Here is a 24,069-nt window from a genome sequence, read left to right as displayed (position 1 = left end):
TACCACAAAAATGTCCCAGTCTGGGCAACTAAAAAGGTGGCAAGCCTAAAGTATGGTCGCTGGTTTTCCGACAACATTTAGTTTCTGAACTGCATTAAATAATGAAACTTACATTATATTTTTATGAGGGGCAGGGAAGAAATGGGCGTTTGTGTACAGTTAATATTTTCATATCATGTATGCACGAGCAAATTAAATATGCAGACCGGGTTGTCACTCAATTTGCAACACGCCCACTTCTGTGCAAATCAAACTGGTGAGGCCCTCAACTACAATATCGCCAATTTAATCTCTGTAGCTGAATACAGCACTAAACAACACTTACTCTACAGAGTATTTTCTGACTGAAATACTAGAACAATTGGTCTCCTTTTCTGATCAGTAAATCTATCTTAAAAAAAAAAATAAAAGTCTGTTTTTTTTTTTTTATGGTAATATGCAAGTTTAGGGCTGGGTCAGGAGAAAGATTAGGGTTAACAGTATGCTTCCCTTATTCATGTCTTCTAATCCTAACCCTAACCTTGCCACTGCACTACCACAGCCCTACACATTATCTTAAGAAATACTTTCCCTGTCAGTACCGCTAATCTAGACATTCGGGTACAGAACTCAAATACACACACTCATTATACTAAAACTATTCCCTAACTAAACCATAGCTCTAAATCTAGAAAGCAACCACTCATACATACGTATACTGACCACCAAAGACACTCTAAAAATATCTCCTTATCTAACGCTAACCCTTATTCACAAGAATGCATGCAAGCACTCCTATACCAAATGCACACCTAATTACATTTTTAAGCAACATGGACATTCAGAGTACCGGACATTTGATAAACTAAGTATCTGTCAACTTAAGGTAGTAGTTAACACAGTTAACAAAATGAACAATAACTAGGATCATTCCTACCATATATCACTGTCAAGAAAGCAAATAGTCAGAGTTGGTTTCATCAAATCGTGCAAGTGCATCAGTGGACTAGCCAAGCTTGTTATAAGAGGATGTGGGCACAGGCAGCATCAATGGGCACACACACAGTGGTACTGGTCTCTATTGTTTTCAAAAGTATACAGTTTATCAAGTATTTTGTTAACTGAAGATGAATTGTTTCTGTTGCAAAACAGATTTTTCTTTTCTGTCAACAATTAGGTCAAAAATTAAATGATCTTAAATGAATTCAAGAAGTACATACAGGATGAGCACTTTTAAGTGTTTTTCATGTAGCATGTGCAGCTTTGTGAATGCAGTTAATTTTTATTGTGCCAATGCAAGCAAAACATCAAGTCCTCAGACACTTTTAACTGCATGTTTGATTTTATGGTGTATGTGGTGTCCTGCACCACGTATGATGCATTCTATACATGCAAAACGTGTAATCAATAATAACAGTCAAGCAAGAGCACAGATTAAAACATAATAGTACTGTTAATGCTCTTTACAGACACATAGCACAATGTGTTTTTTTTTTTAATTTAAGCTTAATTATGTACTATCTGATATAAAAGGAGGCATAAGAGAGGGAGAGCTTTAACTAACTGAAATACAAATGACAGCGGCAGCTTAATGCTAGTTCTCCACCAGTATTATATAACAAATAAATTTTAAATATTAAAAAGAAAAAATATCAAACTGAAAAATTAACATAGTTGTTCATCAGCATTTTTATGCATTTTTAAATGTTTAAATGTTGCTACAATATTAATTGCTTTTTGAGTTTATCTTTTTAACACGGTGTTTCTTATAAAGTGTACTTGATATTTATTTATTTATTTATTTTATTTGCCATTTGTTAGCCGGGTTAGTCTGGCTGGGCAGGTGCCCTTTTTCAGCAGTGAACCAAGGAGAAAAGCTCCAGAAAACAATGTCTACAGTTAGTTATAAAAGTAATTAATAGGTGTATACAAGAGAGAAAATACATATATATATATATATATATATATATATATATATATATATATATATATATATATATATATATACACACACATTATATATATATATATATATACATATATATATATATATATATATATATATATATATATATATATATATATATATATATATATGGGTACATAAGTTCATAGGTAGGTACTAGGCTATCTGCCCGAGGGCATTTATAAGCCTAGCCGGAGTGTGTCAGCTTCCGCCTCCCCATTGATTAATTAACTGAGCCTCTGTCAAGAAGAGCCAATGAAGTGATCCCAGGGGTGTATTTTCTGTAACCCATTCACTCATCAAGGTTTCTCTTGAAGAGTGTTAGTGAGGCGCTCTGCCTAATGTAGTTAGGAATTTTGTTCCAAAGTATGGGAAGTCTTTGTGACATGAATCTATACCTCCAGCATGTTGTATTTATTGCTGTGGCAAGGTTTAGCTCACTAGATCGAGTGGCTCACAGTGACTTTGATTTCTTTAGGTGGAGCATGTCCATCAATTCTGAGTTGGACATGGCTTTGTAAGTCAGGCAGAGATCACCTCTGAGTAAGCGATATGCCACTGAGTTCAGCTGGAGTTTTTCAAGTCGGGCTGCATAGGACATATGTTTGAAACCAGTAATCCCCTTGGTGAGGTACTTTTGTGGTCTTTTCAGCTGTTGGAAGTGTCTTGTGAGGTACATCCCAAATGGGGCATTGTACTCTATGATGGGTCTGATGAGTGACGAGTAGAGGGGCACTATAACCTCTTTATTTCTAGATGCGAACCCTTTAGTAATTAGATGGGCTACATAGAAGGATTTCCTAACTACTTTGGCAATATGATTGTCAAAGGAGAGATTACTATCTACCTGGGCCCCCAGATCTCTTATTACCTCTTCTGTATTAAGGGGGCTGCCACCTATATGGTAATTCATGGGTGTTTTGCTTTTCCCAAACGGGATGACTATGCATTTTTTGGCATTTAGCTTGAGACCATGACTTTGACACCAGGTGTCCATCTCAGTAAGGCCCTTTTGGAGAATGTCTGTGTCAGCCAGTGAGTCAATTATGGCTCCCAGTTTGCAGTCATCGGCGAACTTGGTTAGCCATAGTCCTCCTGTGATTGCCTGTACTTCTGAAAAGTATATGCTGAACAGTAGGGGTCCCAGGACTGAGCCTTGTGGGACACCACTTGTGATTGGTTTAGAGTCGGATCTGGAGCCCGCTATTCTTACCGTGTGAGTTCTGTCTGTAAGCCAGTTGGCAACCTATCTTGTGATGTAGGGGTTTATGTTCAGGCTGGTGAGTTTTTCTATAATTCCTGAGTGGGGAATGGTGTCAAAAGTGTTGGCGAGGTCAAGGTAGGCTGTGTGAACTACCTTCCCCTCATCTATGGCCTTGGTAACTGTCTCGAAGAAGTCAATCAGGTTTAGTAGGCATGATCTACCCTTAACAAAGCTGAACTGGGTCAGGTCAAGTGTTTGGAGTTTCCCAATGTCTTTGTTAATGAGTTCCATGATGATGTGCTCCATAGCCTTGCAGACCAGGCTAGTTAGGCTTATGGGGTGATAGTTACCAGCGTCAGTTGTGGCCCCTCCTTTGTGGAGTGGAATAACCATTGCTGTGCACCATTCTATGGGCACGTCGCCTGTGGAGAGGCTGAGGTTGAACAGTGTGTTTAGGTGGGGGGGCTAGTTCATTCTGTAGTTCATGCAAGACGCAGCCTGGAACACCATCTGGTCCCATTGACGCTGTGCTTTTGGCTTTTGAAAGGGCTGTTTTCACCTGTGCGTCTGTGATTTCCAGGACACTACACTTCTCCGGTATTGTTGCGGGCCCTTTTGGGGGTGAGAGGGGGGTGAAGTTTGCACTGAATCTATCTGCCAGGATGTTGGCAATATCAGTGGATTCAGTATATTTTGTGCTATTTTGCACTAGCTCAGAGCATATCTGCGAGTTGCCACTTAAATTCTTGACATAGCTAAAGAAGGCTTTGTGGTTATCTTTTGAATCCTTGGCTATTTTTCTTTCAAAGTTAGCCTTGGAGGATTTTATGCGGTACCTTAGTTTCTTACTGATACTGATCAGGAATGTCTTTCCTTCTTGGGATTTGCTTTTTTTCTGAACTAGTTTCCTCCTTCTATTGTATAGCCTGTTTATGGCAAGGGTCCACCAGACTGGTTTCCTTCACTTAGGGGAGTGAGTCTTGGTTTTGCTAGGGATGGCACGATCCATGCATCCTTGTAGGTACTCGTAGAGTGCATTTGTAAAGGTTTATGCATCTTGGGCAGTGCTATCCTTTAGCGTGGGGGCTGTGAAACATACCACCTCTGTCTTAAGTAAGGTGAAGTTTGCTTTAGAAAAGTTTTTTACTGTGGTTTCCTTAGTTGGGGGTGGTGGTGGGGTGTGGGCATCCAGAGTGATTAGATTATGGTCTGATCTAACCTGTGATTGGTTAACCTCTGGTGTGGAACACCTGTCGCCCATGTTGGTGATGACCAGGTCCAATATGTTTTCACCTCTGGTAGGAGAGTTTACCAGCTGATCCAGGGCATTTGAGTTGATAAATTCCAGGAAGCGCTGGACCTGGGAGTTTGTACTTGAGTAGTTTTCCCAGTTAATGGTAGGGTAATTGAAATCGCCCAATATCAGGGTATTCGGTAGGACCTTCATGTTTTTCAGTGTCTCCAGAAAGGCGGAGTGGTGGTCCTGGGTCCTGAAGGGTGATCTGTAGCAGGCCACAATTTGCATTGCAGACTTGCCTGATGTTAGTTGCACATGGATGATCTTGGAGGTATCATGCTACGCTACTAACCTGGAGGTGTAGGTATCCTTGATGAATAAGGATACACCTCCTCCTTTTGTGTTTCGGTCCATGTTCTGTGGCCGAAATGTGTGGTATGAGTTGTAGCCCGGTAGTGCTGGGGTGCTCTGTGGAGCCTTGAACCAGGTTTCAGTTACTGCATAGATGTCGACTTTCTCCATACTGAGGAGTGCTTCAAGCGCATGCATTTTGAGATTTAAACTCCTGACGTTGTGTAGCATAACCCTCATTTTTTTATTTGTGCTGTTTACGGAGGTGGGTTTGACTTTTGAGCCTTGCCTAAAAAGGGCACTATGGGGGCAGCAAGAGCCTTGGCCAGTATTCGAAAGCCTAGGGGTGACAGGTGCAAGCTGTCTCTTGCGAAGCAACAAGGCCTGTCGAGCATGTCGTCCCAGGCTGACAGACACTGAATCCCCTTTGAATGACACCAGAAGCTTAGCCAATTGTTGAAATTGATCATTTTTTCTTTATACTGCGGTATCATTCTTGGTGAGGGCAGGATGCTACTCAGGGTCAGGGTCATATCCACTTGGGCTACATGATCAGAGATCTCTTCCATATCTCTTTTCATGTAGTCCAGGGAGGTATGTCTCAGGTCATTCACACCAACATGAACAATGACAGAGTTATATTTGTACTTGTTCTGGAGTGACCTGAGTGCTTGTGTTATGTGGCGGATTCTGGCTCCCGACAGGCAGCTAACAATAATCTTCTCCTTGTCCAGCCTAGTGAGTGGGACGTCAGTGTGCCTGACTAATGGAGTCACCTATTACTAGTGTGTTAGGTATGTTATTTCACCTTAAGCGCTGTGATTGTGCGGCACACTGATTTTGTGTTTTATGTGTTGTCTGGTTTGTGACAGGAGGTGCAGGTTTTTTGGGTGTCTGCTTTGGAGGTCTGTGATGCTTTTGCAGGTTTTTATATAGAGCCTCCAAGTATGATTTAGTGTATTTATGTGTACTTTTTGCCAGTGCTGGTTTAGTATGTGTGAGGCTGGATGTGTGGTGCAAGTATTAACCTTCTCCTCATGACTGCCTGTTCCAGTCTTGGGTGGAGAGAGCTTAGCCACCAATTTAGCTATATAATTGTATATATATATATATATATATATATATATATATATATATATATATATATATATATATATATATATATAAAGAAACTAACAAAATCATAGTTGGGAGGGTGGCCTAATGGTTAAGGTGTTTGCCTTACAACTAGGCTTAAAATGGCTCGCAAGGGCAGTTAGCTTAGTACTATATGTTGGGAGGGTGGCTTAATGGTTAAGGTGTTTGCCTTACAAACACAAGGTGCAGGGTTCAAGTCTCCCAAGGGATAATTGGCTAGGCTTAAAATGGCTCACAAGGGCAGTTAGTCTAGTACTGATCTATGAATCTATGAATCATGAAAAAAATCATAAAGTTATAATATACATTGTGATAAACTATGTTATTTCTTTTCAGACAGTCTGATGAAGTCTCTGTGTCTTCAATATATGAGATAAAAGTGTTTATTCTGAACTGAATAAATTGTTTGAATGTATCACATATTTTTCCACTAAATGTGTTTTTGTAGAATAACCATGACTGTTTTTTTTTTACTTTCAAGCATTTTATTAGTACACCTCGTTTACAGCCACCACTCAGACCATTTATGCTTTTTGATGTTAATGTTAGATTTGTTATTTTTAATACATAGTTGTCCTTTGACATTGCAACTACTCCTATGAATTTCATTTTATTGCATTTATGAGCTCATTCTTTTAAATGAAATAAACTTCAAATGTTTCATACTTATTCATCAAAAAACACAAATAATGCTATAAAACATCATTTAAAATCTTATCAAGCTAACACTGAACCCTCTTAATAACCACATCTTGGAACCTAAAGATCTTATTCTAATTAAGAAATCCATAGACCACTGTCATCTTCCCCCTATTATAGATCGCTAATCACAATTTACTCCTGATGAGACAGAAAAAATGAAAGCAAGCACTTAATCTTCCAATTGTTGTATTACATCTGCAAATAATAACTTCACTATAAGAGATGAGGACCACATTTCAAAGACAGAATAAAAGGGAAAATATATTTTAAATGTCTGTGTTACTTATATCCATAGATTATTTCTCTTGCAACTGCAAATTCTCAATCCCATTTTACTTCATAGGTTCATAGGGTCACAGGAAATTATTAGGCTAGTAGCATAAAGGTCCTTACAAGCCCAAGCAATATAACCCAAATTTGCCCAATATATGGCCCCTAGGGACAAGAGGATGGCATGGATTTGTGAATGTGCATTAAGTATGTTAAAGATTGCCCCAGTCCTTAAGGGACATAGGCATTACACCAAGTGTGAATTTGTGATTCTCCATCCATTGAGCCAAACTGCATTTGAAGATGACCATGGAAGGGCTCTGCTTGATGTGAATAGGAAGCCTGTTTCAAAGAATGGGCAAACTACGAGGTACACATCTTTCTCTCCAATGTGTTTTGTTTGAGTTGCTGACTAAGTTTAGAGCCCTAGATTGTGTGACCCTCATGGTGTTTGACTTGTTGATGTGTAGCAGCTTCACCAGGGCTAGATTATAGGTCAGACATAGGTCACCCCTTAATAATCAGTTGGAAACAGAGAAAAGGGATAGAGATTTTCATCTATCTGTACAGTTCATGTTGTTTACACCCTATATTTTCCTTGTGAGGAACCTCTGAGTTCACTCCAGCTGCTGTAACTGCCTACTTAAGTACATGCCAAGTGGGGCCCTGTACTCCATTATTGGTCTAAGTGAGGGCTGAGTACAGCGGGGCTATAATTTCTTTGGATCTGAATGCCATACCTTTACTTATAGGTTGTGCCATATAAAACATCTTCTTACCACTATAGACACATGGTGGACAAAGTTCTAAGTCTAATATCTATCTATTTCTGTACCTAGATCTCTCACCACTGAGTCCACTCTAGGGCACGAGCTACTGATGTTGTAATTTGCAGGGATGTTTGACTTCCCAAAAGGTATGATAATGCATTTTTTGTATTTAGTTTAAGGCCATGGTTCTGGCACCAATCATTTGTCTGATCTAGACCCTCTTGGAGGATATCTGCATTACTGGGTGATTTAGTGATTATCCCCAGTTTGCAGTCATTGGCAAACTTTACCATCCAGAGGCCTTCCACATTAGCTTTGGTATCAGAGAAGTAAATTCCAAACAGGAGTGGTCCCAGCACTGAGTCCTGTGGCACACCACTAGTAACTGGGCTCTTGCTGGATCTGAATTCACCCACTTTAACCACGTGTCCTGCCCATGAGCCAATTGGCTATCCATCTGGTGACATAGGGATTTATGCCCAGTTTTGTTAGTTTATTTATAACATCATTTTTATTTCTCTTGTTTTCCTACAGTCTATTATTTTTTATAACAAGACTGTAGGAAGTATGCATCAAACTTTGACTGACAGTATATCTGATAGTGATAATTCAATTTTCATGTTGCTCTTATATGAAATGTGTGATGCTATCTTTTGTTCAACACTGACTGTGTTCCCTCATGCAGTGATTTCATTCCTCCATTAGAAAGTTATATTAACAAAGGTCTTTCTGCATTTATTTTTGTGTCAATAAATTGTTACAATATTTTATGAAGTGCAGATATTGCATTATTTATAGTCTAACTATATCTGAATTGCAGGCATTTGAATAACTGAGAAAGAATAAAGATATTATTATTAAGCATGTGGATAGAGGTATGAATATTGTTGTTTTAAGTGTTCTCAGTATGTGTAAATGTGTAGCATGTAAATGAAAACTTTCTCAACAAACACTGAACGACCTTAAAGAGCACAATGATAAGGGAGTATATTTGGGCAAGTTTATAACTGAGGTAGTCGAAAAATAATTTTTTGTCAATAATTCATGCATTTATACGTTTTGTTGCCTCTCAGAAATTGCCAAAATTACTTGCTATAAGTGGGTCTATGGTCAGTGATTGAAAAAAACAATAACCAAACAGCTAATCTTCGAACACTAAACATCGAATGGCAGTATTCTCATATAGGCATATCATCGTAAAAAAAATCACTGAGGTGTCATAGTTGGCCAGCAGCAGGGAAATTGCTCAGCGTACTTTTGCCGTGATTCCATAGTTATAAAATAAAATGAAATACAGCCTGGGGATCACTTCTGTGGCTCTGCTTGACAGGGGCACAGGAAATTAACTTTCTTGGGTGGCGTAAGCCAGGGAACCTTGTTGGTTAGGCTTACTTAGGCCCTTGGGCCGATAGCCTAGTACCTACCTACCTATGAACCTATGAACCTATGTGTATTAAAATAATATTTGGCGCACACCGGACCCTTTTTATGTGGGAGGCTATGCACCTCCCCCCACACTAATTATATATACCAAATATGAGATTGCACTATTTCCCCACTGTAGTGTGATCTCGGAGTTGGTATATATAATTAGCATGGGGTTGAGGGTGGGGGGAGTAGCCCCCCATATAAGAAGGGTCTGATGTGTGGCGTTACAGTAACAGGATATGAACATTCCTGGCAGACAATAACTTGAATCTTCCACAGTTGGAGGCATCAGTTATGGTGATGTTTATGCTGTCCTAAAGGGCTTCTACATCCCTTTCTGCAGGGATGGTATGGTATCAGTGAGTCATGCCCACCATTTCTGTATCAGTTTTAGCATTTTCCTGAACTTGGAGTCATCTGAGGTAGGAGTGAGAATGGAAGATTGCTCTTTCTGCATCATGAAGTGACTCAAAATATTTAGTGTTTTGGTGACATTCTTTTGGTGCTTTCACTGCCAGATGGTGAAGTGGTCTTTCCACAAGAGAAGAGAGGGGAAATGAACCACTGAGTGAGGCAGGAAAAAGCTCAAGAGGAGCTAGGATAATGACTTCCAAGATGGCTGCACACTGATCAACAGTTTAATTTCAGCTCTTACTGAGAAAAAGGAGTGCCATTGAGCTGTTATTGGGTAAATTCAGTAACTGGCTTCTAAGTACACCACCAGGATACCAGCAAAGAAAAAGAAATTTGGAGAACCTAAAAGAAAATCAACCAGAAAAGGTGAAGAGAAAACACTGGCTGGATGTATGTTTCAGCAGTTCAACAAGAAGCAGTTTAGGTTTCAGCTTTGATACACAAAATGACTTCTAGTAATTTATAGGAAACAATAAATAAATAACATTTCCTCAAAGGTGATTAAAATAAATGAAACATTGAAGGAATATATCAACTCAGACAACAAAAGGCTGGAAAAATGAATAGAACTGCAAAAATCAGAAGATGAAATGAAGAAACTGCTAGCTGAGTATGAGGTTCCTCAAGAAGAGCTGTTTCAAAAATTGTAGAGTTAGAATTTAAAGTACACAGAGAAAACCTGAGATGTTCTGCTGCAGCAGAGAAAATGAAGAGAACAGACTGTAATAATTTTGTAAAAGCACAAATAATCAATTAGACTGGTATTGTAGAGCAGTAGTTGTTAACTGAAGGGCACATTGAGAGTATATTCCAAACATGTCCATAGGAAAGCAGCCAAGACCTATATTTGTAAAGACAAGATCATACCTGCAGAAAGAATTGCTCCTGATAAAACTGAGACAGTAGAATGAATGTGGAACATGATTATTCAGTGTATACCAGGCAGAAGAGAAGCACATTTATTCCAGAAATCAGCTATCAGGGGATGTTGAGAGGTGAGCATGAGATTCACGGTGCTGTATTTAGCTATCTTCATGGTATTTTTCTTCCTGGAGGATCAAAGACATTTTGGTTAAGAACAGGCTAAGAAGGAAATAAAAAAAAGTTTATGCAACAAAATGTGAGCCGGCGAACAGATGAAGAATCTGCTTTTCATTCTTCTGAGCTCATACAGAGACTGTGCCAGTGAACCATTTCCAATGTACCAAAGGAAAATGCAAAAGAGACAGAAAAAAACCACAGGACTTCATTAGAAGAACCAGGTATACCTTGGATTTGAACCAGAGTCTAGTGTTGGGAGATGCAGATATCAGGAAGAAGACCAACAACACTGAAATTAGTGAATACATTTGAAATTATAAAGCAACAATCACATTTGTGAAACCTGGCTTTGCAAATAAAAGTAGCTGAGAAAAGACTGGACTTGTGTTGACTTTGTTAAACATGTGGGTACACTGTAAAACATATACCCGGCATTATGTTTTTACTTTTAGAAGGACACAAAAAGGGGAAAAAGAAGTAACTATAAGTAAAACTTTTTTTATTCTTATTAGTATTTATATAAAACATTTCATGATGTAAACTGTGTGTTATATTATGAAGCTGTTGAGTATAGAGTGCAGTCAGGGGTATTTTAAATGGGGGAGCCTTTCTGGTGACTGTTGTATGTCTTAAAGATATTAAAGTGAACAGATATCATTTTTTTTTTAGTTGTAAGAAATATAGGTTTTACAATACAACAAGCGAAGGAAGTCTGAACAGAAGCAAGTTTATGTTAATATATTACTGTGATCTTGGGCAGTCAGGGTAGTGGTGAGGTGTAAAAGTGTACTGATTATATTATATGTAAAATTAAGAAGATAATTTCCATTTTTTTTTACAAGGGCAGATGCCTAGATTAAGGTCATTGGCTTAATCTATGCATGTTTTTTGTCAGCAAATAGACTTGAAAAATAAGACAAAATGATAAAAGCCATGAAAAATGCTAACCATCTTGAACCTTTCAAAGATATTAGATTTGTTTCATTAGCAGTGAAAGGCAAAATGTCTGCAGCTGAAGGCAGTCAACCAGGGAATTCTGTACATTCTGTGCTGAGTGAAATTTATAAAGATTCATTCATGCATCTGCAAGTTGTTAGCTGTTTTTTTTTCTCTTTGCTGACTACTTTTACATGGAGACAAACTTTCAGCAGGTGCTAGCAATTAATCTTGAGAATTGTGAGCATTCTTTGCTGTGGGAAATGCAAAACTTAAAAGTGCAGTGACAAGAGCTCAGTGAAAAAAAATAAGTCTGAAATTATGGAAAATGAATGAGAGATAGTAGCCTATTTAATAGTTTAATGCATTTAGTAGAACAGTGCATAAGGCTGGCCCAGGCACATTTTCTTAGGGCTAAACTTTAATGTTTTCTGAAAGTATACAGACTGTTTTTCACAACTGGTAGGGGAACAGAGATAAGAGAAACGGGCAGCAACCAGTGTAAGTGGGAACACACTTTGGTATGAGTAACCTCAGTTTTAGATTAGGTTATATCTGTGGGTAGCTGCCAGTTTGGGTCAATTAATCCTATCTGGAAGGTTAAACTTTGTTAACAGTGCATAGTTTTGTGTATTTTTTCTAAGCTAATAGGGGATGGAAGTGTTCAGAAAGTGTGTTGAGCATTTTGTTTGAGGGTTTTCATTAAAGTAAAAAAATCTTGAGAAATGTGATATACATTTAAATGGATATTAGAAGAAAAAACTGTATAAAAGATCAGCCAGCCAAACATTACTAAGAGCATGTAAGGCAGAAGTTCGGAATCCACATTCAAAAAAATGTGATATATAATAAATGGGAACAATAACTTTTAATCATAATGACAACTCTGTTCATAGTATCAAGGAATGTAAATAGCCTTACAGGTGTAGACAAAAATGAGAGCATTTAATTATATTAGGAAATGCAGAGTGTCACTATCAATGCTGCAGGAGACACATTTAGAAGAAATGAGTATGTGAACTGAATTTGACAAAGAAATTATTTCAGGATGGATATTCAACAGAATATCAGGGGCAAAGGAATAGGGTAGTAGTAACACTGATTGCTAGAGGGAATCCAATAGTCATAGAAGAGGAAAAAATACAATGATGGTATATTTATGGTAGTAAGGGGCTATTGACAAGGGAGGAGGATTACACTAGTATGCATTTATATTCCACCAAAAATGAATGGTATGGAACTTAAGAAAAAAATGGGAGAAATAATCAGCTTTCAGCAGGGAATATAAATTATAGGTGGTGACTGGAACTTAATTTGCAACAGTGTGGATGTATCGGGGGACCTAGATGGAAAAATGCAACAAAAGAGTGTAGACATCTGAAGAAATTTATGAAACTATCTGGAATGGAAGATGTCAATTCAGAAATAGGAGCTCAAATAGAATTTATATATTATTCCTCAAGGTATAACAACTGGGCTAGACTGGATAGAAATTGTATTTCACAGGATCATTTGCATTTCATTGAAAGCTTTGACACATATCCAATAACTATTTCTGATCATACACCAATAAAAACTAAGATAAAAATGCAGGTGCTTTCCCATCTATCTGTTAAAAAGAGAGAAATTTAAGGAATAGGCAGTGAAAATTATTCTAGAGTTATTAAGGAAGATAAAAAAATTTCAGCAGGAATAGCTAGTGAGTGGGATAAAATGAAAAGGGAATATAAAAATAGCATAGAAATAAAGGAGAAAGAGACATGGTTATGGTGTAATAGGACTTATTTATAGGGGCTGACAAAGGTTAAAGTATTGCAGAATAAGGACAATCTCACAGATCAAGAATAAGAGCAACTGCAAAATGCTAAACAGGAACTAAGGGAGCATATGAATAGTATGTACGAGTTTAGAAATATTGCTGTTTTGTTGTTAAGCAACTATTTTTGATAACAACCACAGAGCACAAATATGTTTACCACTGCAACCTAGGCAACAGAAAACAGGAAAGATTGTCATCAGACTTATTCAGACTATGATAAGAAAAATAACCAGAGATCCTTAAAAGTATTAGAGATATTTCTAACTTTTTATGAACATTTTGTATAAACAAAAACAATGTGGAAACCAAGAAAGTGCATTAATGAAGATATTTATGGAAGATTTAATTATTCCAAGGTTAAATGAGGACAAGAGTCAAGAAATAAAAATTAAGACAAGATGCAATAAAAATGGTGATGCATAATCAATCTACAGGGAAGTCTGCAGGAGCAGATGATATTCCAGTGGAAGTCTGGATGATAGCAGGGAAGAACATCATAAAGATCTGGCAGATTTTGTGTGAGTATTTTGAAAAGAGAAGAAGCACCAGCATCTTGAAAAAAAGCTGTTATCCTCTAAAAACGGTAATGATCCTTCAGATTCAGCTTCATATAGACCCATTTAATTTTAAACCATGCTAATAAACTGTTTATACTACCTAAAAGAATGTCAAAGATGTTGCCAAATTGACTGATATGGATCAATGTGTTTTTGTGGAGGGGATATAACCATTTGAAAACATTAATAAACCAATGATGATCCAGAGAGAAGCAAAGTATAAGAAAATATCTCTGTTGTTGGGTCTTGATGCAGAGCAAACATTGAACAGAATAGGCTGGGTTTTTTTTTTGAACAAGGCATTGGAAGCATTTGCATACTCTGCTAGAACAATAAAGTTAATTGGGAGGCTATATAAAGAATCAGAGGCAATAATTCAAGTGGGAGAGTTCCTCTCCAATAAACTGTGTTTGAAAAGAGGAACCAGGCAGATACCCTCTTTCCCCTTTGTTATTTGTTTTATATTTAGAGACACTGGCAGAGAAAATATGGGACACAGAAATGCAAGGTTATAATTGGTATGGTAATCAATAAGATTTGGCTTTATTTGTAGATAATACTATTTTACTTGATAAATCCAGAAAAGGACATCTCAGTGCTGTGGAACAGTTTCAAGTATTTTCAGGATATAACATTAATGAAGATCAAAACAAAGGCTATAGCCATAAATTATGTATGCATGCATGACTTGGTTCAGCAATACACATATTTATGTGGACATAATAAGATGAATTAAAATGCTTATGTTACGTCAGCTAAGGATATGTGGGAAGTGACTAAACAAAAGATAATACAACAAACAAGAAACTGGAACCTCTTGTTTGTGGATATAGATGGTAAGATGCAAGGAGTGAAAATGTTTTAGCCCATTTAGTTTTATATACAGATCAGGCATATTTTTATCAACCAGAGGAAAAGTTGTGGACAGTAATTAATAAAGAGTTAAAGGAATTTATCTGGGAGGGAAAGAGGGCAAGAGTCAAGTGGGATAAGATGAACCTACCAATAGAACAAGGTGATTTAAGATCACCTGATTTGAATGGCTATTTTAGAGCTACATAATTAAGGCTCATATACATAGCACTAGCAGAAGGTTATAAGTCAAAATGGAAATGGATAATGATGAAACGGGGGGGGGGGTCAAGAAATAAGGAGTGAGTAGAATTTTGGATGCAGATCCTTAAGAAGAATAATAACACTCTTACAGCATAGTATATTCATAAAGTTGCAGAAAGTATTCTAAAAATTAAGCCAACTTGAGAATGGAGAAAGGAGATTTTGACAATGGGGCTGACTGCAAGTAGAGGTACGAAAAATAGGAAATAGAAGGCTGCAAGTTACTGGGGAAAACTGGCAAAGGAACCAAGATACTGGGAGCAAATAACTGTAATGGGAAGGATAACAAAGTGGGATGAGGCTAAGAATAAATTTGGAGTGCAATTTAAAGACTGGAGATAGGATAGTAATGGCTGGGAAGTGGGATAGGGGCCTCTCAGGAAGGAGCAATAGTACTTTGGCTCATAGATTCATAGGTTAATACTGAGGATGTTGATCCAGAGGGTCATTAGTAGCCTAGCCAGACTATCCCAAATCATAGGATCCTATTGACATGACTGATTTATACCTAGATCTGACCCCTTTCAATGAGGGTTGGAGGAAGCCAAAACCTGGGCATATTTATGATTGCCTAGCTATTCATCTATGTTTAAAGAGGATAAGGAGGCACCAGAGGGTCATTAGTAACCTAGCCAGACTGTCCCAAATCATAGGATCCCATTGACATGACTGATTTATACCTAGATCTGACCCCTTTCAATGAGGGTTGGAGGAAGCCAAAACCTGGGCATATTTATGATTGCCTAGCTATTCATCTATGTTTAAAGAGGACAGGGAGGCACTTTGATTTATATTAAATGATAGTCTATTCCATAAAAGAAACATTCTCTGGGATATATACCTATCTTGCCAGCAGGTCATATTTTTGGTTCTATGGAAGTTTATATCTCTTGAGTTGGTGTCTAGGATGTTATTAATTTTGCACATGTGGAAGAGGTCACATGGGATATGATTCTGTGATACTGTGAGGCTAGATAGAGGTCAACTTTCAAGAGTCTGTAGGAGACAGAAAAGAGAGTGAGAGAGTGCTTTAATGTTGTCTGGGTAGCTCAAGGAAGACATGCCCTTGATTATCTTAGTGAGAATATGTTGTGGTCTCTCAAGTTGGGTCAGATGCTTAAACAAGTGCACACTAAAAGGGCCATTATTTTCTGTTATAAGCCCAGTGAGGTAAGAGTAGAAAGGGATGATAACTAGGTAAACAGATTTCTTAACAACAGTGGATACATGGTGATCTAAGGATAGATTGGCTATCTGCTTCTTCTGATGAAACATGTTAGTCGGGTTTGGGTTTGTTGGTCTGCATACCTCAATAAAAGCTTATAAAAAAAGTAAAATGTCAGTGGGCATTCAGCAGCCATGTAGATGGAACTTGTGTTTGTCCTTAAGGGATCACTTGCATATTTCCATATGCGCTCTTCAAAGGAAGTTTAAGGTATTACACAGTGAAGGCTGTAGTTTGACAAGGTCTTTTTGTTGTTCTTGGCATATGTGGCTTTTCTGTGTGACTTTTTTACTTGTTGATTTAGTTCCTAATTGGAAATTTTTTTAGCCACCCTAATGTTATTGACATAAGTATTTTTTATTAGCTAAGTAACTTTCACCAACTTCTGTTGCATGTGTTGTGTCTTGGTGTTCGGTGTTAGCTGCCTGTGTTTTCTGTATTTCCTTTTGTTTGATTTTAAATATTTGTTTTGATACAAGCAAATTTTACACATTCAACACACACTGTAAGATTTAGCCTGTGCAGTTTTAACTGTGACTGTCACCTACTATGTTTAAGACAGGAGTAAAAGACAGTAGTGTAAAAATAAGAAAAACATCCAAAAAGTATTAATATTACATGAAGTTCACTGATTATGCACTGAAATTTGCAAAAAATAATCTTGTTATATATCCTTCTGATATCAGGAATATGCATGCACCTTTGATAGCTGTTATGATTGGGTTTCATGCTACAGTTCACATGGCAGCTGACACAGAATAGTGTCAGAATAATTTTTTGACAACTTTAAAAGCTGTAATACACTCAGTGCTGTCACACGAATAAAAGTATAGCAGAAGGAAGTGCTTTTAAAGATGTTGGTGTTTCAGAGGTGTACATCACATCTGTTCTCTGACTGTGTGGTAGCACTAAATGAGTTAGAGCCCCTAATAGTATTGCCACCTCAGAGCAATACATTATGCAGTTTGCTTCCTGACTGGGGTGCCTTTTGCGTGAGGTATGTATATCCTCCCTGGGTCCTTGTGTTTTTTTTCCCTCAGGGTCCATTTTTTTCCCACCTCTCGAAGTCATACAGTAAGTAGACTTGCAATGTTCCATATTTCCTGTAGGTGTATGTATAACATCTGACAGTGTGAATTTGTGTTCTGCAACAGACTGGTACTCCGTCGAGAACAAGTCTGAAAGCCTTGCAGATACTGTCTGTCAGGAGTGGCCCTGGAACCCTCAAAAAACTGTAAAGGTTAAAGTGGGTTACCAGAACATGGATTATCAGTGTAATGTTTAACTGAAACATTGATAATTTAATACATTTATTGTGTTAATTTGACTGCCATTCTGAGCTGACTGGATTTCTTTAAAAGTTGCGAATGTGTAGCTGCATACTACTAGTGAATTATGAATTAAAACAAAACCTAGTGACTGAAATATTGAAATAACAATACAGAGGCTTCAAAAGAGATTCAGACAATGAAACATTGAAATTATAAAGCCCACATACTTCATTTACAAGGTAAACAATTGTATTGCTGTGCACTAGTGAAAATGTTAATTACCTGTATTTTATCTGAATTTTATGATTTTTTTACTCTGGCTAAAGCTTATTTTACTATATAAACACTAGTGAAAATGTATTTTACCTGAATTTTATGATTTTTCTGACTTTGGCTAAAGCTTGTTTTACTATATAAACACTAGTGAAAATGTATTTTATCTGAATTTTATGATTTTTTTGACTCTGGCTAAAGCTTGTTTTACTATATAAACACTAGTGAAAATGTATTTTATCTGAATTTTATGATTTTTTTTTACTCTGGCTAAAGCTTGTTTTACTATATAAACACTAGTAAAAATGTATTTTATCTGAATTTTATGATTTTTTTACTCTGACTAAAGCTTGTTTTACTATATAAACACTAGTGAAAATGTATTTTATCTGAATTTTATGATTTATTTTTACTCTGGCTAAAGCTTGTTTTACTATATACACACTAGTGAAAATGTATTTTATCTGAATTTTATGATTTTTCTGACTTTGGCTAAAGCTTGTTTTACTATATAAACACTAGTGAAAATGTATTTTATCTGAATTTTATGATTTATTTTTACTCTGGCTAAAGCTTGTTTTACTATATAAACACTAGTGAAAATGTATTTTATCTGAATTTTATGATTTTTCTGACTTTGGCTAAAGCTTGTTTTACTATATAAACACTAGTAAAAATGTATTTTATCTGAATTTTATGATTTTTTTTACTCTGGCTAAAGCTTGTTTTACTATATAAACACTAGTGAAAATGTATTTTATCTGAATTTTATGATTTTTTTGACTCTGGCTAAAGCTTGTTTTACTATATAAACACTAGTGAAAATGTATTTTGTCTGAATTTTATGATTATTTTTACTCTGGCTAAAGCTTGTTTTACTATATAAACACTAGTGAAAATGTATTTTATCTGAATTTTATGATTATTTTTACTCTGGCTAAAGCTTGTTTTACTATATAAACACTAGTGAAAATGTATTTTATCTGAATTTTATGATTTTTTTCACTCTGGCTAAAGCTTGTTTTACTATATAAACACTAGTGAAAATGTATTTTATCTGAATTTTATGATTTTTTTCACTCTGGCTAAAGCTTGTTTTACTATATAAACACTAGTGAAAATGTATTTTATCTGAATTTTATGATTTTTTTTCACTCTGGCTAAAGCTTGTTTTACTATATAAACACTAGTGAAAATGTATTTTGTCTGAATTTTATGATTATTTTTACTCTGGCTAAAGCTTGTTTTACTATATAAACACTAGTGAAAATGTATTTTATCTGAATTTTATGATTTTTTTCACTCTGGCTAAAGCTTGTTTTACTATATAAACACTAGTGAAAATGTATTTTATCTGAATTTTATGATTATTTTCACTCTGGCTAAAGCTTGTTTTACTATATAAACACTAGTGAAAATGTATTTTATCTGAATTTTATGATTTTTTTCACTCTGGCTAAAGCTTGTTTTACTATATAAACACTAGTGAAAATGTATTTTATCTGAATTTTATGATTTTTTTCACTCTGGCTAAAGCTTGTTTTACTATATAAACACTAGTGAAAATGTATTTTATCTGAATTTTATGATTTTTTTCACTCTGGCTAAAGCTTGTTTTACTATATAAACACTAGTGAAAATGTATTTTATCTGAATTTTATGATTTTTTTCACTCTGGCTAAAGCTTGTTTTACTATATAAACACTAGTGAAAATGTATTTTATCTGAATTTTATGATTTTTTTCACTCTGGCTAAAGCTTGTTTTACTATATAAACACTAGTGAAAATGTATTTTATCTGAATTTTATGATTTTTTTCACTCTGGCTAAAGCTTGTTTTACTATATAAACACTAGTGAAAATGTATTTTATCTGAATTTTATGATTTTTTTCACTCTGGCTAAAGCTTGTTTTACTATATAAACACTAGTGAAAATGTATTTTATCTGAATTTTATGATTTTTTTCACTCTGGCTAAAGCTTGTTTTACTATTATAAATAAGAGGAGCAGTGCTTGCTGTCAACATGGACTTGTTGATGCCTGGCAGAATGATTCATCTGATCAAATATCAACTGAATGAAATCTGCCAGAATTGCCAGTTTAAAATCATGGTACAATAGGGATCAGACGTAAGCTCTTTTCCCCACTACAGTGCAGTCCTGGAGTCGGTAAATATAATTAGCGGGGGGGGGGGGGGTGTGTGGAGGTGCAACTCCCTACATGGGGGATGCAGGGTGACTTGCTCACCTGAAAAAAAAATTGTGTGTGGCTTTTGCTCGATTGCTTGTCAATAACTGTTTAGGTATTTGATGATTAGGTGTCAATCGTAGGCTCGGTAAGTTGTTTCAAAGGAATGTTATGCTTCCACATATAACAGATGCCTGGCTGTTACTGTGTTACAAAGTATCACCCTAGTTATAGAAAATGCCTGGGCATTTTTTTCTCATTTTCCTATGTATTTCTTATCTTTTCTTTTGACATGTATTGCTCCCAGGTTCTGACTGAAAATAGTCAGATGAACAGCTCACTTACCTAATAAACAAACTGTAAAAATAAAATTAAAATAAAGTTGATTGTTTTATCTGTGTATCTCCTATTTTTATACTAATCTGCAGTTTTTAGCTGGTATGGTCAGCGTTTTAGATTGTTCTGTGGCAGGGAATATGTTTCTGCTGTTTCTAAGAGATAGACATTATTGGGTAAAGACCTAACTATTTTTCTGTTAGTTCTCTTCTGTTTTAACTGTGCAGGGTTTAGCTCTGTGCAGTATTGCACAACACTATATTCATCTGGTGTGAATACTTTCCGTTTCAAGTTTGTTTCCTGTGAAAGTTACCTATTGAACAACCACAAATTTAACAAATTAAACTGTGATTATAAAAAGATTATGGTGATTATCACAGCTTACTGTTTTAGTTATCCAATCAAATTCAACTATTAAATCATTTTCCATAATTACAACAATATCAGTAGTTTTTTTATTGCTAAGCGTGATATACTTTATTAATTAATTTTATATTAAACAGTATAAGCAGAAGCTGTTCATCCAAATGTTACTATTTAATACTCTTTGTGTTTTATCCATATTCTATATTAAATCTTTTTAAGCGATTATAACAATAACAGCAGTTTTTACTGCTAAATACTGACTATACATTTAGTTATTTTATATTAAATACTATAAATAGGGAACTAGTCATCCACATTTTTACTGTGTAATTTAAGAGATTATAACTATAATGGCAATTTTAGTGTTTAATACAATTTGCTCCATTGATTTATTTTTTTTACTAAATACTATATACCAAGAGTTATTTTAGATCCCCTTTTCTCTTGTGCCTTGGGTGGGGGTGGGGGTGGGTTGGTCAATAAGTAAGTCTTACCTCATTTGCCAGTCTCATGGCACTCAGGCAGTGTTAACAAGTGCCTTGTACTCATAGATAATGAATTATTGCTTAGCTTGACACTATCTAATTGTAAGAGATGTAAGCAAGCACTTAATTAAATTGGAAGTCCCCCTCTCACAATCAAACATATCCTGCAAGCAGCACACACTAACACAACATTCCATTACCAGCTTACTCTGAGTTATTGCTGAGGCTGTCAAGAAGTCCTTGTACAAGCCTCCAAGACCCTTTAAAAACAGGACCTGTATAAGCTAAGCACTACAGAACATATTGGTAAACTCATGACTACAAGTCACCAGGTGGTAGATTATCCCAAACCCATTACATCATTACACCCAGCACACAAATAGAAATGCACTAGTAATCGGTGTCTCCACAGTCACGCACACCAAATGTACTTTTACAAGGATTGATAAAAGCAGTGCAACAGTCAGTTGTTTTTCAAAAGCCAAGTTAGCAGATGTTTCAAATACAAAAATAACAATACTACAATACTACAATTTTAACAATGATATACATATAAAATACAGTACAGCACTAGACTACAATAGAGGCAGTTTTAGTGATCATAAGATACCAGTAGTGGTTACTTTGTTACAAGAGAGGAAGATACAAGAAGTTATTCAAGAGGAAACAACAACAGTGCACACAGTAGAGAGCTAATTGCTAAACGCTGAGAAGGGTAGGACTGGTTGAGAAAACTCAGAGATACGTTAGAACAGTCAAGTAAACATGCCAATGGAGAGCTTTCAGAATCAATAATTCATGAGAGGAAAAGTAAAGATCAAACCTGTTCTACACATGTAGTAAGCATCTAAGAAGGTTAATGCTCAGGGAAAGTTTATTAGTCAGGGTTTGTGCATGGACATAGCCATTGTGTTTTAAGGAAAGATTTTAGGTGCTTCTTGAAAAGCGGTGTTGAACACAGAGAAGAAAGGTCAGTGGGAAGTTTGTTCCAAGATTTTAATGAAAAGACAGTCACTTGATTTATTGTTGGATTTCTGGATGGTTAGTAGTAATTTGTTAGCTGAGCATAGGGTTGTAAGATTCTTGTAAGGAGTGATAAGGTTACAGAGTATTGGAGTATTACTGGGATGTTGTAGTATCTTGTGGGGGGCAGTAGGCTGCTGAAAGAAGAGCTAGTTTTGCAGTTCCAGCCATCCTAGCTGTTGAAGATTTTGACAATGGTGGATTCTAAATGGGGAGCCAGTGGCAAATCTGGCAATGTTATGGTAGGAGGTTGCTAGCTTATTGAGGTTAGTTTTGGATAGATTAGTGTAGATGGGGGAGGCATATAGGAGTGTGATGATGAGATGTGTGTGGGCGATGGTAGTTCTGGCTAAAGGAGTAAGGAAAGGTTTGATCCTGTAAAGGAAACCTAGTTTTCTGTTGACTGATTTAATGGTTAGGTTAATGTGAGAGTCAAAGTTGAGGTGATGGTCAATTGTTACCCTAAAAGTTTAGTGGTTGTGTCAGGTGCTATGACAGTGCCATTATTGGATGTGACTGTGATATCAATAGGGGAGGACTTCTGTGTGGGAGTGAACAGTAATAATTTAGTTTTTTGGGGGTTCAGGAGGAGACAGCAATGAAGAAACCAGTTTTCTACTAGATTAAATACTTTTTGTGTGATGGACTGCAGTTCAGGCGAAGAGGTGGCAGCACAGAGTAATGTAGAATCATCTGCATATTGTATGCAGGTGGCTTGAGGAAAGGTTTGCATTCAGGTCATTAATGAAGATAGAGAAAAGGAGGGGTCCCAAAATAGAGCCTTGAGGGACACCAATGGTAATAGGGATGTGAGTGGATATGTAATTGTCCCAGAGGACAGCCTGTTGTCTATTTTCTAGATAGGACTTGAACCATTGGACTGCCTGTGTATCTAATGAAAGTGATTTAAGGATATTTAAAAGAAGCTGATAGTTGACCATATCGAAGGCTTTTGAGAGGTCTATAAAGAGAGCAGAGGACAGCGTGTTATTGTTTCTGTTTGTATTACTGCAGTCAGAAAAGGATAAGAGTGCAGAGGTAGTACTATGGAAGGCCTAAAGCCATGCTGACCGTCAGCAAGTAGACTATTTTGGAGAAGGTGATCAAGTAGTTGCTGGTGGATACATTTTTCCATGAGTTTTGCTAATGGAGAGAGTAGGGCTATGGGACGAAAGTTTGAGAGTTCGTTTGAGTTGCCCCCTTATGAAGTGGGATAATATGGGAGATTTTCCAAAGAGATGGGATGGATCCTTCAGTTATGGTTCTGTTTATTAGGATAGAAATGGGATAGGCAAGCACTTTTGCTGCATTTTGTAAGTATTCCGCTGGCAGCAGGTCAGCTGAGGGTTTACATGGTTTTAGTTTCTGAAGTAGCGTACAGATGAGGGATGTAGGGACAGGTAGTAAATGTAATATAGGAGGTAAAGTAGTTGAAAAGGGTGGCTCAGATGAGCTAACAGGTGGTAGGGTATTTGCTAGAGATTGGACTGTGTCTGTAAAAAAGATGTTGAAGGCATCAGCAATCTGGTTGGGAGAGTTATGAGAGAAGCCAGAAGGGGTTGGTGTCTTGGAGTGTCCTGGGTGTAGGAGTCTATTTATACCTGACCAGAAACTTTGTGGATTCTGTTGATGAGTTTGTTGGAGTTTGAAGTAAAAGTTTTTTTTGTCAAGAAGTATAGCTTTTTTTGAGGTGTTTCTTAGTTGTCTAAAGTTTTGGTGAGCTGTTGGGTTTTTAGTTGTTCTCCATTTGGCCCAGATTTTGTTTCTAATAAGCATTTTATGCCTAGTCTCTTTTGTGAGCCAGGGAGCATTTTCTTTCCTGGTCCTAACAGAGTGAGTGGGGGCATGGTGTTCTAGGATATACAAGAATTTAGAGTTAAAATATGACACTGCATCATCAAGAGGGAGGTGTTTTACTGGTGCCCAATTACAAACTTTATGTTCTGATTGGAAGCTTAGTGGGTTAAATATTTTT

At 36.6% G+C, this 24,069-nt stretch overlaps 1 protein-coding gene across 1 annotated transcript in view; it reads right to left on the bottom strand.

Annotated features, from left to right (window-relative positions):
* Positions 1-24,069, bottom strand: part of CNGA3 (cyclic nucleotide gated channel subunit alpha 3) — a 570,358-nt gene that overhangs the window by 527,009 nt on the left and 19,280 nt on the right. The window lies entirely within an intron of this gene.

Source organism: Protopterus annectens, chromosome 5.part0 (assembly GCF_019279795.1).
Source record: "Protopterus annectens isolate FY-2018-M chromosome 5.part0, PAN1.0, whole genome shotgun sequence".
NCBI classification, from domain to species: Eukaryota; Metazoa; Chordata; order Ceratodontiformes; family Protopteridae; genus Protopterus; species Protopterus annectens.
Note: the sequence above shows the minus strand (reverse complement) of the source record. Positions and strands in the feature narration are given on the sequence as shown.